Source organism: Manduca sexta, chromosome 15 (genome assembly GCF_014839805.1).
Source record: "Manduca sexta isolate Smith_Timp_Sample1 chromosome 15, JHU_Msex_v1.0, whole genome shotgun sequence".
In the NCBI taxonomy this organism is placed as follows: Eukaryota; Metazoa; Arthropoda; class Insecta; order Lepidoptera; family Sphingidae; genus Manduca; species Manduca sexta.
Genome location: NC_051129.1, coordinates 13040449 through 13054862, shown reverse-complemented (window position 1 = coordinate 13054862; position 14414 = coordinate 13040449). Strand labels below are relative to the sequence as shown.

The 14414-nt window shown below is 34.7% G+C and overlaps 1 protein-coding gene and 1 long non-coding RNA gene across 6 annotated transcripts in view; one reads left to right on the top strand and one right to left on the bottom strand.

Moving 5' to 3' along the window:
* LOC115454173 (pre-mRNA-splicing factor ATP-dependent RNA helicase PRP16) overlaps positions 1-14414 on the bottom strand; it is a 165841-nt gene that overhangs the window by 114324 nt on the left and 37103 nt on the right. The window lies entirely within an intron of this gene.
* LOC115454050 lies at positions 3359-13894 on the top strand. 5 transcript variants are annotated; one of them, XR_005112390.1, is made up of 3 exons: positions 3359-4280; positions 5809-7714; positions 13458-13553. It is a non-coding gene; the product is annotated as an uncharacterized LOC115454050 (long non-coding RNA). The 5 variants fall into 5 exon arrangements; XR_005112389.1 differs by lacking the exon at positions 3359-4280 and adding an exon at positions 4290-4613; XR_005112388.1 differs by lacking the exon at positions 3359-4280 and adding an exon at positions 4290-4684.

Here is a 14414-nt window from a genome sequence, read left to right as displayed (position 1 = left end):
TTGCTGAGGTCTCCGGTTTGATCCATAGGTGGGGTAAAGTAATATTGGGTTTTTTTACTTAATATCAGCCCGGAGTTTAGAATTTGTGCCCGATATTGCGATAGGCTCGCCCTCTATCACATCATGTGACGGAATGCACACCGCGAAAAGTGGGTGCACCAGATGCACTTCTGCTTACCCCTTCAGGAATAAAACCCGCGAATCATACAACATTAATATCTAATTCGTTTATGTTATATTTCCTACGAATAAATTTTATCTCATGATGGAAAAACCAGCCCTAAGTATATTATCTTTTGATAAAAAATATTATGATCCAGCCGGATGTCGCATAACATTCCAAATTAGGGGGGTAGGGTGAATTTTATAACTAAGAATCGAACACTTTCTCATTTTATTTCTACCTTTGTTTTTGTTCTGTGCCGTTCAGCTTCATTAACTCTTACAGAAAAGAGGCTGTCGGACCGTAATTGTTGCTTTATCAGTCTTATTTATAAAAATTTCGCAAAGCAAAATTAAAACATAAATTTACTCGATCAGCTGTAAGTCAAAAGCCGCCACCTTCCCTCTTAATATGGTTTAAACTAGGAACTGGTGATGTTTCTGTCAGCTATTTAAGCAATTGTTAACCACCTCTTAATGCTAAAACAAGTTTATAAGGAAGACTGTAGTGTAGAAGCGTCTTAGACTATTCAAATTAGTGAGAATACTGCTAATTACATTTTTATGACAATGAGGGATTAGTGAACCAAACGTATATCATTTTTAAATACTCCGTCTTATGCTTATTCACACTAACCAAATTAAACATGTATAATGTTGATAAAAATTGTTATTATAATTTAATTATTACCAATTAAATTTATATAAACATCAGTCGAAAATAACATTTAAAACAACAAATACAAAAATGGAAATTTACTGTGAGTTAATTATAATTAAACCATCGCATTTACATTTTACGTCGAATATAAAAGCATGTTGACGTCCTTAAATATGTAATTGTTATCTATTATGGATGTCTGTAGAACATTCTACAATGTTCTAGAATTGCGATATTAACTACTGTTCTTCTTCATCATTGGGTAACGATATCTTTGGACACAAAGACACCACATCATATTTGAAGAGAGGACCGGGTGTGGCCTAAACCCTAACTAACTCTTTCTGCGTGAAAATATTCAGAATTTGGAACGAAATATAGGAAAGCCATAAGCATCTTTCATGCATCAATACCACATACCACATACATAACACTTTACTCTTAAGATCAAATACGAAAACGAAATTTTAAACAATAAAAGTTTGGGGGCGAATCAAGGGTGTTTTCATGTCAAGGTAAGTAAATATATAGAATAATACAGAAGTACATTTTAGTCATTTTACCAACAAAACGATCTAGAACTTTCATCAAATAGACCTATCACGCGATACAGCAATTTGTTCCATACATTTCTATACAAACACCGAGCAACATTAATAATACATAATATGTCGATTAATACGAACTGTACCTGTAGTAAGTAAATAAGCCAATCACAAATACACCTTGTATATCGTTAAATAAAGTTCAATCCTTAATGGCAGCAAGCAAAGGGCCTGTTAGACGCATAAAATAACTCACTCGTAGTAACAACGTCCCACACAAAATACACCTTGTAACGTATCAAATAAAGTTCAATCTCTAACGAGAAGTAATAAAGGGTCTACTGAAGAGCGGGGCTACGTGACCGTAGTCACGGAATCACTACGCACTTACAGTTTTGGCAATAGGAGGGAGAGCATAAAAAGTCTTACTACGTCGCGAAATTTTAAAGGGCTGTAGACCTCTGCCTTATTTGTTATGAGCGCTAGGATTTCTAGGTGTCAGATTAGTATCTAAATAACTTGTTATGCTACTGATAAACGAGACGAGTACTAATGGTGATATCATAACTCTTAAAAAGTATATCAAACACATCAAGACTTTATCTTCGAAGGGGTAGGCAGAGGTGTTTCCACCCACTTTTCGTCAAGTCTGTTATGTGATAGGGCGGTCTAACGCCATGTCGGGTGCAAACTCAAGACTCCGGATTGAGCAGAAAACCCCAATATTACTCTACCCGATCGAGACTTCAGAGCGGTGTTGTACTGCGCACGCAACACAACTACGCCATATTCCAAACAGTACCTAACTGTCCAAAAAAATATATTACGAACACTGCGTTCATACTCAATCTCACAACGTAATAGGGGACCGGCCTATGCTTGATTTTGTACATTATTCTATATTTAATGGTTAATAATACGAAAAAGAAGCACTTCTGTGAAAACTGCATAAATGTTGGTTAAAAAATGAGCGAGTAATTTATATTTAAAAATTGTAATGTGCAGAAGTGGCCGCGATGTGGGGATATCACTTCATCTCTTTTTTTCGCACGCGTCGTAATTCCCGATGACGTCACATGTGGATATTTCGTCTCTTTTCTATTTCTTGTTCATTACCCCTTCCACCGAAATTCTAAGTCTTATAACTTGTTGATTTTTTACCGGATTTTAATAATTCCTTCTGTGTTATAATTTATATTATGTAAATATTCGATAATAGTAAAGAACTAAAATGAGTCCGGTAGCCTATTATTATAAGTCAATATACCTTCCTACTCAAAGGCCAAGATAAAGGTTAGGTACCTTCTGAAACCATATCGATTTTATTACAAATTCTAGTCTATTGTTTCCAAAATGTCTTCAATTATTAAGGCGGGAAATCGCGAATGCTGCTGGAATAACAAAATGATTGGAGCGTGCTTAATTTAAACACAATACTGTTTTTAGATTCTGCAGCTGTGTGGAAAATCGATTTGGTGCAAGTACAATGCGGTCAATGATATACTGTATTGTTTAATGAAAAATGCAGATATTTTTTTATAATGCAGAAAAAAGGTCGTTTGCGTGAAGGTAAGCGCTACTTTTGTAAACAGTAAATAGCAGTAAGGATGCCTCGCATAGTCCACTATACGTTTTTACAATTTGGTGACGTGGAGACAAATTGCAATGTCAGGATGAAAATAGGGTGGTGCAAATTATATCGCAAACGCGAGTAAAACGATTAACTGATAACATTTTTATCGATATTGTACGATGACAATGTATCGAAATGAAGGATTAGGGGGCGCGTCACACTGCGCACATTGATATAAATTCAGCCCTATATAGCTGATGCTAATCTTTAGGTACTTGTCGTACCGGTGGCGAGCAGTGAGGAGCATCGGTCATCGAATCAAGAAGTAGTAAGGCTTGCAAGGCTTAAGAAGCTAGCGTGTAGTTTGTGTAACATTATTGACATGTGTGAAAAAACTATAAGTGGTTTTAACCGTAAGCGCTTACGGTTACTTGCTCATTGGGCAAGTAACCGTAAGCGGTTACTTGCCAATGAGCGATAGGTAATTTTAACTGCTGCTGCAAAGTATGGGGCACCGAGCTTGGCAGCCAGTACATTCACTCGATATAATATAAATACCGGTAATAAACAGGAACGAATGATCGGTCCGTCATCTAACACAAGATCACAGCCAAAGACTAGAATTTAACTATACACTCTTTCCCCGCCAATTTTTGCTCATATTTACTAGCTAACAGTACGACACATCCTTTCTATTAAGGGTTAAGTTACCTACAAGCGGCATCATTAATATTTTCGCAGATTAAATGGTGACGAGAAGCGTTTTTGTTTTTTTTTTCGAAGACACGGTAGAGTGAGTTCAGCCCTATTGCAAGCTGGTGAAATTACTAATTTCACGTCGGTTATAAAGATTAGTGCATAATATTATGTAGATTGTTTGAAAGTATCCTTTGGAGACGCTGGGGAATTTACTTTTTAAGTAATCTGAATATTTGTTTGGGTTCTTAGTATAAAATGTCAATGATAACATTTGATACGATTTCTTAAAGATGGCGACCTCTGCCACAATAAATTAATGAATATGATAATATTATAACGGAATCACAGTTTCATTCCAGTTTGTCTCGGGTCAACTTTAAAGGCTGATCATGATTAGTTCAATTTTGTGCTTTAATGTAATGTTATGATGGTCGAAAAAAGAAAAAGAAATATTATATTACGAATGTATAACTTTTATCATGTACAAGATTTTACTTGACTTTGCTTGTGACCAACTTTCCTGCTAAAATTGTATATATTATTATAATCCAGGAAATCTGTTTGTCTTTTGAAAGTGAACACAGACTACAAATGCTGTCGCGAAAGGTCGCGAAATCATTGAAAGGCTGGCAACACCAAAGTGAGTATGTGCAGATGTATACATAGTTATAGTGAGTATGTGCCTATATTTACGCAGATATTGTATCTTTCACCAAATATAAGTAGGTATATTATATTATGAATATTGTCCATAGATAGAATACTATATCATATATGTACGTTAAGTGAGTTTTGCACACTTTTCTGTTGAGAGTACCGCGTACAGAATATGTCTTGCATGAGTGAGTGAGTGGTTTACTGTAGTACCAACATTCCCTGACTATAAAGTGACAATATGGCCGAAAGTACAAATGCGCGCCATTTAAGTAGAACTTTTGAAGTTGTGTTTAACTAAAGATCTAAACATATAAAAGTGAGTAGGTTTTGTGTTACCTTTCTATTCGTACATGTGAGTTAACTTTGTTTCATTTTCTACACACACATGTGAGTTGGTTTTTATTTTACTTTGATTTACACACCGCCGAATATAGCACGTATAACTTATAACATTATAATTTATTTGTCTTACGGTGAATGATCATTTACTTACGTTAATTTGTCTGTATACAGAATTTACCATGTAATCTAGACATCTACCCGCGGTGAGCGTGTTAATGCTTCCAAATGGAGAAATTACTTATAACCAATTTGAAGGGGTGTTTATACTTACATTTACACTTTGAGACGCTGCGGCGTTCCAGACTGATAGCAAAGACTTCCATAGTTTAACTTAAATGGAAATCCTAACAGCATGCCCAATAAGGTTTATGGCTTGTAACCTACCTAAATGAATATCTCGCCGTATGTTCTCGTCTGGAGAGATTCCGTGTGGTTGGGAGCTTAAAGCCGCACCCTCTGAGGTCTGATGCTCTTAGCGGACTTATATGGAGGTGAATGCATGACCACAAAGCGGTGATTCTTGAGCCATCCGGTTGGAGGCGACTGGCAATCGCCCGGTACTTCCCTCGTAGAGTGGGGAGGATCCGATTTAATTATGCTTTAACATTAGTAACCTCACTTTGAGATGATGCCGAAAAGGCTCTATAACAATATTAATATCTCGCCGTTTGTGCTCGTCTGGAGAGATTCCGTGTGGTTGGGAGCTTATAGCCGCACCCTCTGATGTCTAGTGTTCTGAGCGATCTCGTATGGAGGTGAATGCATGACCACAAAGCGGTGATCCTTGAGTCATCCGGTTGGAGGCGACTAGCAATCGCCCGGTACTTCCCTCGTAGAGTGGGGGAGGATCCGATTTAATTGTGCTTTAACATTAGTAATAACTTAGAGATGATGCCGAAAAGGCTCTATAACAATTACGAATTTGTTTGTGCACTTGCTTATTGTACCAAATCAAAATCTGGAACGTCGCGTTACTCTTTTACTATTTTTAGCACCCTTAGGACTAATATAAAGCTTTGGCTCTAACTTATATTCACGAGATTGAACTTGTACTAAATTATTGTTCTAATCTTGACCAAGATAACCATCCAGTATCAGTTCTATAAGTCTTGGTAGCCTACTCACTGGCATTGCGACAGCAATGTCATAGATTCATTTATAATTAACAGGAGCAGTCTCTCTGACGTGATACGATAAGGAATTTGCCGCCATCTAGGAATGTTGTCTTGGAAGACCACAGTCCGTATAACACAGAACATTACAAGGTATGTCATGATGCTGTTATCTTTCGTTTCCTTCCGACATATGATAAACTTATTAAAACCCTTACTCATAAATGCGAAGCAGATTTAGACATAGTTAATTTTGTTCTCATATCAAGAGATAACCGACACTTACAGACATTGAACATACCTAATTTTATATTTTTATTAGGTGCGACATCATCGCACGTGATATTTTACCTTTTCGCCACTAAACCCCCAAACGGGCGAAAACATGGTGGAGATGCTGGGATTGATCCCATAATAAAAAATTAAATTATTGTCGGAAGGAAAATGAATGGCATCGTTGACATATACCTAAACAAAAACAAATCATTGCTAAAAAGGAAAAAAAATTTTTTTTTGGTATTTGTTTATTATCATCCAGGAAAACCCTCGCTTACTCGAAACCTATAAAACTCTTATACAATGTGGTGTTACTTGAAAGAACTGTAATTACTTCTACGTTGTCTACAAAAGGAAAGTAAGAATTTACTTTAAAACATCGAGACTTCCTAGTAGACTGTCTGGAATAAATTGCAATTAATATTGTTAAATTACCGTCATGTATGTGTTGTGTGTCAAATTCACCATTAATAATAATACGCGTCTACATATGGCGCGCATGATGAATAACAATGGAAATTATAAAAGTCCTGATAAATAATATTCAATGTTACATTATGTATGTTAAATTTCATGAAGTTAGGAATTTTAGGTAGGTAAAATTATAATTGAATTTGTCAATTTAGTTAAGGTACAAAGTATTTTTTCGCTTAAGCTTCGCGTTTTAGATTCAATATGTAAATACTTTACTTCGAAAGATTTTTAAAGAATAATACTAGTATAATTTATCCGTTTGAATTTTAGGTTACAGGTAGGGTGATAACCATGAACCACATAACTTTTACCAAAATTGTAATGGTTCAGAAAACATTCTATTGACCGGAAATGCTCGATCAAAATGCGCACTAGGGATGTGCTTGTGGGCGTTTTGCATTTATGACCGAATTTAGACTATGTTATAATCGAAAAGTTTTGACGATCGCATTAAATTTTTAAATATGTAGATTGGACAGACAAAATAGCATTTGTTTTTAAAAAAAAATCTGTTAATTAGTAATGCAACAATGTCGTAATACTTGATTCAAGCGAAGAAATCTATTAAAATATCTTAGGTATGACTTAATAGGAACAGGAATGAAAAACCTCATATATTATAATTATATACCAAAATTGAATTTTCTCTTTCTATTTCCTTATATGACTGTTGTGTAATAATTCTAACGGTTTGTTAGCTTATATTTACGCATTCCTTTCTAAAACAATATTTTCTTCCACTACTATATGGAGCAATATTTTCATATTTTAACGCAAGCGTAACCGTAAAGTTTCTTTGTTTTATAAATATATATAAAAAAAAAAAAATGGGGTGGAATTTATTGTTATATAGTCATGATATAAAATAGAAAGGGTGAAAATTTAAATTAACTGTGTGGACAACATTCACAAGTAATGTTTTGTGTAAAGGGAAAGTATCCTTAGATGAGAGATAAAGTAATTATATTTTTTTCATATTCACGAAAAACAATTCGATCATTATACGATTATCGATTTTCGATTTTATTTATTTACAAACTAGTGCCACATCTCTAAAACCGCGCGCTTACGCAGCTCGCTTGAAGCGGCCATTTTGTGCGGTTTTGTGTTTCGATGTGCCTAGTAAATCGAAAAGTTTGCAATAATAATTATTGTAGTGCCTGCGTGACGGTATATGTGAACAGGATCCATAGAAACTTTTGGGTACTTACAAGTAAGTAAGGTATTTTCATTATGTTTGGTTCCAACTGCTACAACATAACAAAGCTATTTCGTGTTTTTAAATTAGGCAAAAATTGGTGTTATGCGTGAACTGCTTGAATTCTATATTGCACATACGTTATATGCATTGGATTAACAACAAAGCTATATTATGTGATACACATACATTCTAGGTATCGCATGGTTTTTGTTTGGCATCTTGGGTTTGGTTATTGCTATTGGGTTGGTACTTGCACCTAAGCACCTCATTAAATTTTGCTATATTCATCAAACATCATTTCTCTTTTTGCTTATCCAGGAAAATTACCTATTTGCACATAACTATTATTTTCTGTATTTAGGTATACACTAGTAAATATTATGTTTTCTAAGTTAAAACCAACCATATACTATAAACTATACAGGTATCTGCCTAAGGCGTTTTGGTGAACTGATGGTGTAGATACAAGTAGGGTTAATAAATATTAATTTCTGTGACCTCATAGTATCATTTGTAGGCATCTGTTTGTGAATTAAAACTTATGTCCATTTTGGTGTTATTTACTTCCCTAATACTCTGCAATATGTGAAATATTGTTTAGTAAATTTGTCTACATTTATAAGGTAATTCAATAGTAATCAAAGGTACCTATTTAAACACTTATGAGTAAAATAAAATTGATTCAAAGACATGGTAAATGTTTTAATAATTGTTAGTATATTATTAATTGTTAAGATTTAATTCTTTTGTTGTTGAATTGATATTTGTATGAGAATAATATGTTAATTAAAAACATAGCTTTACTTTAATGATGTAGTACAGTTACCACACTAACATAGCTTTAAAAAATATTAAGTTAATGATCATACCTTAACATTTACTTTGAATTCAGAATAATACATAACTTAAAAATAAATTATATAACCTTTTGTATGTCTAGTACATTTCATGTGATAAGCATATTAATATAAATTATATACATAATTAAAAATAAATGAATAAAATAATTATAATAGTGCTAAGTATTCTTGTTGTACATACTTAAAATGACAATACTTATTGTGATGTCTGTCTAAAAGGGCTTATACATAAAAATAAATAACAAAAATTATCTTACTTACTTAAGCTACCTTGTGACACATTAAATAAAGTTATGCAATATTTAGGGAAACTATTTGTTCTCAGATAAAATCTTATACAAATGGACCAAGTATTAATGAATCGCTTATTGCTAATAAGTGACGAAATTAAAAGATTAACAGACTGTGCTCTCACACAAAGTGCTAGTTACAATAACGATGATAAGACAAAAGCCTGCATTATCGTCGCTAAACTAAAAGCAATGTTGGGTAAATTTGGTCATGAATTGCATACTTACTTTAATACCTCTCAAGAACCAGATATAGATGAAGTGTCTACACTCACTAGCATACAGCTACATGGAGAGGAAGCATTAGTAGAGCTAGAAGTTAAAATTGAGTCAGGGGCTATATCACAAAATGAAGCTTCAACAAGCAGTACATGTGCCGTTTTGTCCAGTAAACTTCCAAAGCTATCCTTACCGATTTTTGAAGGCAACATCCTTGATTGGCATCAATTTTGGGACCAATTCAGTTCAAATATAGATAAGAGAAACTTACCTGATGTAGATAAGTTATTGTATTTAAAAAGTTCCCTCACAGGCGAAGCTAAGAATACTCTAGAAGGATTGGATGCTACTAATAAAAATTATCAAATTGCAGTAACATTACTCAAGCAAAGATATGGTAAAGAAAGTCAGATTATTGATGCTCATTACGCAGCATTATACAAAATCGAACCAGCAAAAACGAGTGCAGATGGAAGGAAGACACTCAACGAAATTGAAAGGCACTTACGTGTATTAAGCTCTATGGGTGAAAATGTAAACCATAACCATTTACGATTCATTATCATGGAAAAGTTTCCAGCAGATATACTCTATGATCTTAAAATGAAGACGTCAAATGAATCAGTTGAAGAAATAAGAAACAAATTAGAAGTCATAATTGCAGCCAAAGAAGATGTGGCAAAAATACCAGTGATATTATGATGTCAGAGAATTCTACTCATTATACTACTGAAGCATTATATGTGAATGATAAACAATTTGGACACAGAAAAAACCAGATGATAAAGAGAGGAAATTTATCTTTCAAACAAAGAACAGAAGATAGCAGGCGATCAAAATTTTATCCTGTAAGAAAAGATGCATTTTCTGCCAAGGGGCACACTTTAACGATCAATGTCATGAAGTGAAAGGTATCGAAGAAAGGAAGGCAGTTATAAAGGATTTGTGTTTTATTTGTTTTAAACCCAAACACCATGGCAAGGCCTGCTCCTTTGAAGTAGAATGCCCGCACTGTAATCAAAAGGGGATCCATAATAGAGCACTGTGCCCAAAGAAATTTCAAGCATAAATGTAAAGTTGTGTACAAACTACGATATAGTTTTTTATTCTTCCGTCCAAATAAATAAATAGGCAACAGTTATTATTATTCATTATTGTTATCTGGTTAAATAAAGCTAGACAATATTTTTTTAATTGATAGAATCTAATTTGTATAAATACCATCCGGGAGTATTCATGAAAGACCTGTATAAATGTTATCAGTCATAATATATTTTTAATCATCTGTTGCTACTAGATTGAGCTTACCAGATCTACCGGTGCGTAGCGCGAAACTTAAATTGCTATGGGATTTAGAATCTATAGGTATTACACATCTTCGTAATGACAGTCTGGAAGAATAGGCGGTAGGATAGTTTAATGATTTAATTTAATTTTGAACTTTAATTTCAATGTTTGAAAAATCTGTTAAAGCCCTTAGATTCAAATTCATTGTTGTTATATGAGCCACATTTTAAGAATCGACCTTGAAGAAAGAGTACTTAGTATGTAGTTGGTAGTAGTAGTAGTAGTCTCAATTTATGATCCATGCGAATATGCAATTCCAATAATACTACCAGATAAAATATTACATAAAGATGTATGAACGTCTCATGAAATGTGCGGTTAAATATCTTAAGTTTAATATAACTCGACAATATTTCTGGACATACAGTCAAAGGACTAGATTTTTTTAAGAAATATTTGAATGATTGGTTAATAATAGTAACGATTATAAATTCTTGTTTGGCGGGGGAGGGTCTCGCGAAATAAATTTTAAGTAAATAGTTAGCCTCTAGACACCAAACAGTCCAAGTAAGAAAGGGATATGTCTAGCTATTAGAGCCATACATTTAGAAATGGTACACGATTTGACAGCAGAAGAAGGCTTACTTGCTCTTAGAAGAATGATATCGACTAGAGGGGTACCGACAATCATAACTTCAGATAATGCGTTATATTTCAAACTTATATCAGAAATAGTATCAAAACCGTATTGCATCCAGAATCAAATCCAATGGAGATTTACACCAGAACTGGCTCCATGGTTTGGCGGTTTCTATGAAAGATTAATAGGCTTGGTTAAGCACTGCATGAAGAGGACGTTTCAGAAACACTTACTGAAGGATACCCAGTTGATGACAGTAATGAAAGAAATTGAGGCAATATTAAATACGAGACCATTAATGACTGTAGACACTGAAATGGAACATGTTCTCACACCAGCCGACTTCCTTACAGCTGGTAGATGTATCACCTTAGTAGATTCGCAGGAAAAATTACTACTAGAAGGTGCAGTTACAAAGGTAGACCTAGTAAAGAGCTGGAGAAAAGTTAGAATAGTTCTAGAAGAGTTAAAAGAAAGGTTTGCAAACCAATATCTTCCGAGCCTGAGGGAACAATATTAGAATTCTCACAAGGATCCCAGAATATTATCGAAGGAGTTACCTAAAGTAGATCAGATTGTACAGATCAAAGAAAATAAAAACCGTGAAGATTGGAGTATTGGCAAAATAGTTTCTCTTATTAGAGGATCTGATAGTCAATGGAACTTAGTAAAACAATTCTCAACCGATTAACGAGATTGAATTACCTATTGATAATGCAGAGTCGATCAGAGGTGATAGCACAGTAATAAATGAAATTAGCAATAATTTAGATGAACAACTAGATAAAATACCACTCCGTATAGCGAAAGTTTAGGCGCTGAAAAAGAAAAGAGAACGGACGAAGGAGTTGTCAAACCAATATCTCTTTCCTTTCGGGCGGGAGTGTCGCGAAAGGTCGCGAAATCATTGAAAGGCTGGCAACACCAATGTGAGTATGTGCAGATGTATACATAGTTATAGTGAGTATGTGCCTATATTTACGCAGATATTGTATCTTTCACCAAATATAAGTAGGTATATTATATTATGAATATTGTCCATAGATAGAATACTATATCATATATGTACGTTAAGTGAGTTTTGCACACTTTTCTGTTGAGAGTACCGCGTACAGAATATGTCTTGCATGAGTGAGTGAGTGGTTTACTGTAGTACCAACATTCCCTGACTATAAAGTGACAATATGGCCGAAAGTACAAATGCGCGCCATTTAAGTAGAACTTTTGAAGTTGTGTTTAACTAAAGATCTAAACATATAAAAGTGAGTAGGTTTTGTGTTACCTTTCTATTCGTACATGTGAGTTAACTTTGTTTCATTTTCTACACACACATGTGAGTTGGGTTTTATTTAACTTTAATTTACACACCGCCGAATATAGCACGTATAACTTATAACATTATAATTTATTTGTCTTACGGTGAATGATCATTTACTTACGTTAATTTGTCTGTATACAGAATTTACCATGTAATCTAGACATCTACCCGCGGTGAGCGTGTTAATGCTTCCAAATGGAGAAATTACTTATAACCAATTTGAAGGGTGTTTATACTTACATTTACACTTTGAGACGCTGCGGCGTTCCAGACTGATAGCAAAGACTTCCATAGTTTAACTTAAATGGAAATCCTAACAGCATGCCCAATAAGGTTTATGGCTTGTAACCTACCTAAATGAATATCTCGCCGTATGTTCTCGTCTGGAGAGATTCCGTGTGGTTGGGAGCTTAAAGCCGCACCCTCTGAGGTCTGATGCTCTTAGCGGACTTATATGGAGGTGAATGCATGACCACAAAGCGGTGATTCTTGAGCCATCCGGTTGGAGGCGACTGGCAATCGCCCGGTACTTCCCTCGTAGAGTGGGGGAGGATCCGATTTAATTATGCTTTAACATTAGTAACCTCACTTTGAGATGATGCCGAAAAGGCTCTATAACAATATTAATATCTCGCCGTTTGTGCTCGTCTGGAGAGATTCCGTGTGGTTGGGAGCTTATAGCCGCACCCTCTGATGTCTAGTGTTCTGAGCGATCTCGTATGGAGGTGAATGCATGACCACAAAGCGGTGATCCTTGAGGCATCCGGTTGGAGGCGACTAGCAATCGCCCGGTACTTCCCTCGTAGAGTGGGGGAGGATCCGATTTAATTGTGCTTTAACATTAGTAACATAACTTAGAGATGATGCCGAAAAGGCTCTATAACAATTACGAATTTGTTTGTGCACTTGCTTATTGTACCAAATCAAAATCTGGAACGTCGCGTTACTCTTTTACTATTTTTAGCACCCTTAGGACTAATATAAAGCTTTGGCTCTAACTTATATTCACGAGATTGAACTTGTACTAAATTATTGTTCTAATCTTGACCAAGATAACCATCCAGTATCAGTTCTATAAGTCTTGGTAGCCTACTCACTGGCATTGCGACAGCAATGTCATAGATTCATTTATAATTAACAGGAGCAGTCTCTCTGACGTGATACGATAAGGAATTTGCCGCCATCTAGGAATGTTGTCTTGGAAGACCACAGTCCGTATAACACAGAACATTACAAGGTATGTCATGATGCTGTTATCTTTCGTTTCCTTCCGACATATGATAAACTTATTAAAAACCCTTACTCATAAATGCGAAGCAGATTTAGACATAGTTAATTTTGTTCTCATATCAAGAGATAACCGACACTTACAGACATTGAACATACCTAATTTTATATTTTTATTAGGTGCGACATCATCGCACGTGATATTTTACCTTTTCGCCACTAAACCCCCAAACGGGCGAAAACAAATGCAATTACGAACACTATTACTTCAGAGAAAGATATAAAATCACCTATAATTACTTATTATTAACCACTTATCAGTTGATAACATGGTCCACAATATTGATATAAGAACGTCCTCTGCAAAATGAGTCAAATCTTATCAAAGCATACACAAAGTCGAAATGATTTCATTTATTATTATACGCCCCGTAAGATAATATTTCTGATTTAAAATTATATACACAAACCTATTACTCCTTAATTATGTATGAAAGGACGTGTCACAAGTATGCTCTTTTCCAAAAATAAGTTATTGTAAAATGTAGGTAGATATTGAAACTGAATTTACGAACGACCAACATCTCTGTCCGCCCCGTGACCGTAAAGGCTACAAAGTTTTCGAAATGTCGGGGGAAAATTATGATATAAAAAACCGCAATAAAATCCGTAAAATAGTTTTATTTCGATGGCTAATATTCGCGTAAACATAAGAAATCATTATGCTCTTTTCTATAACCTTTGTAATAGTTTGCAGGGTAGAATTTGACTTGCTCATGTTTCTAGCAGCCGATTTTAATACATTTCTTACTATTTTTACCTTCGGATGGATCGATCTTAGTACAGTTTACTTACTATCGATAAGTCCCTA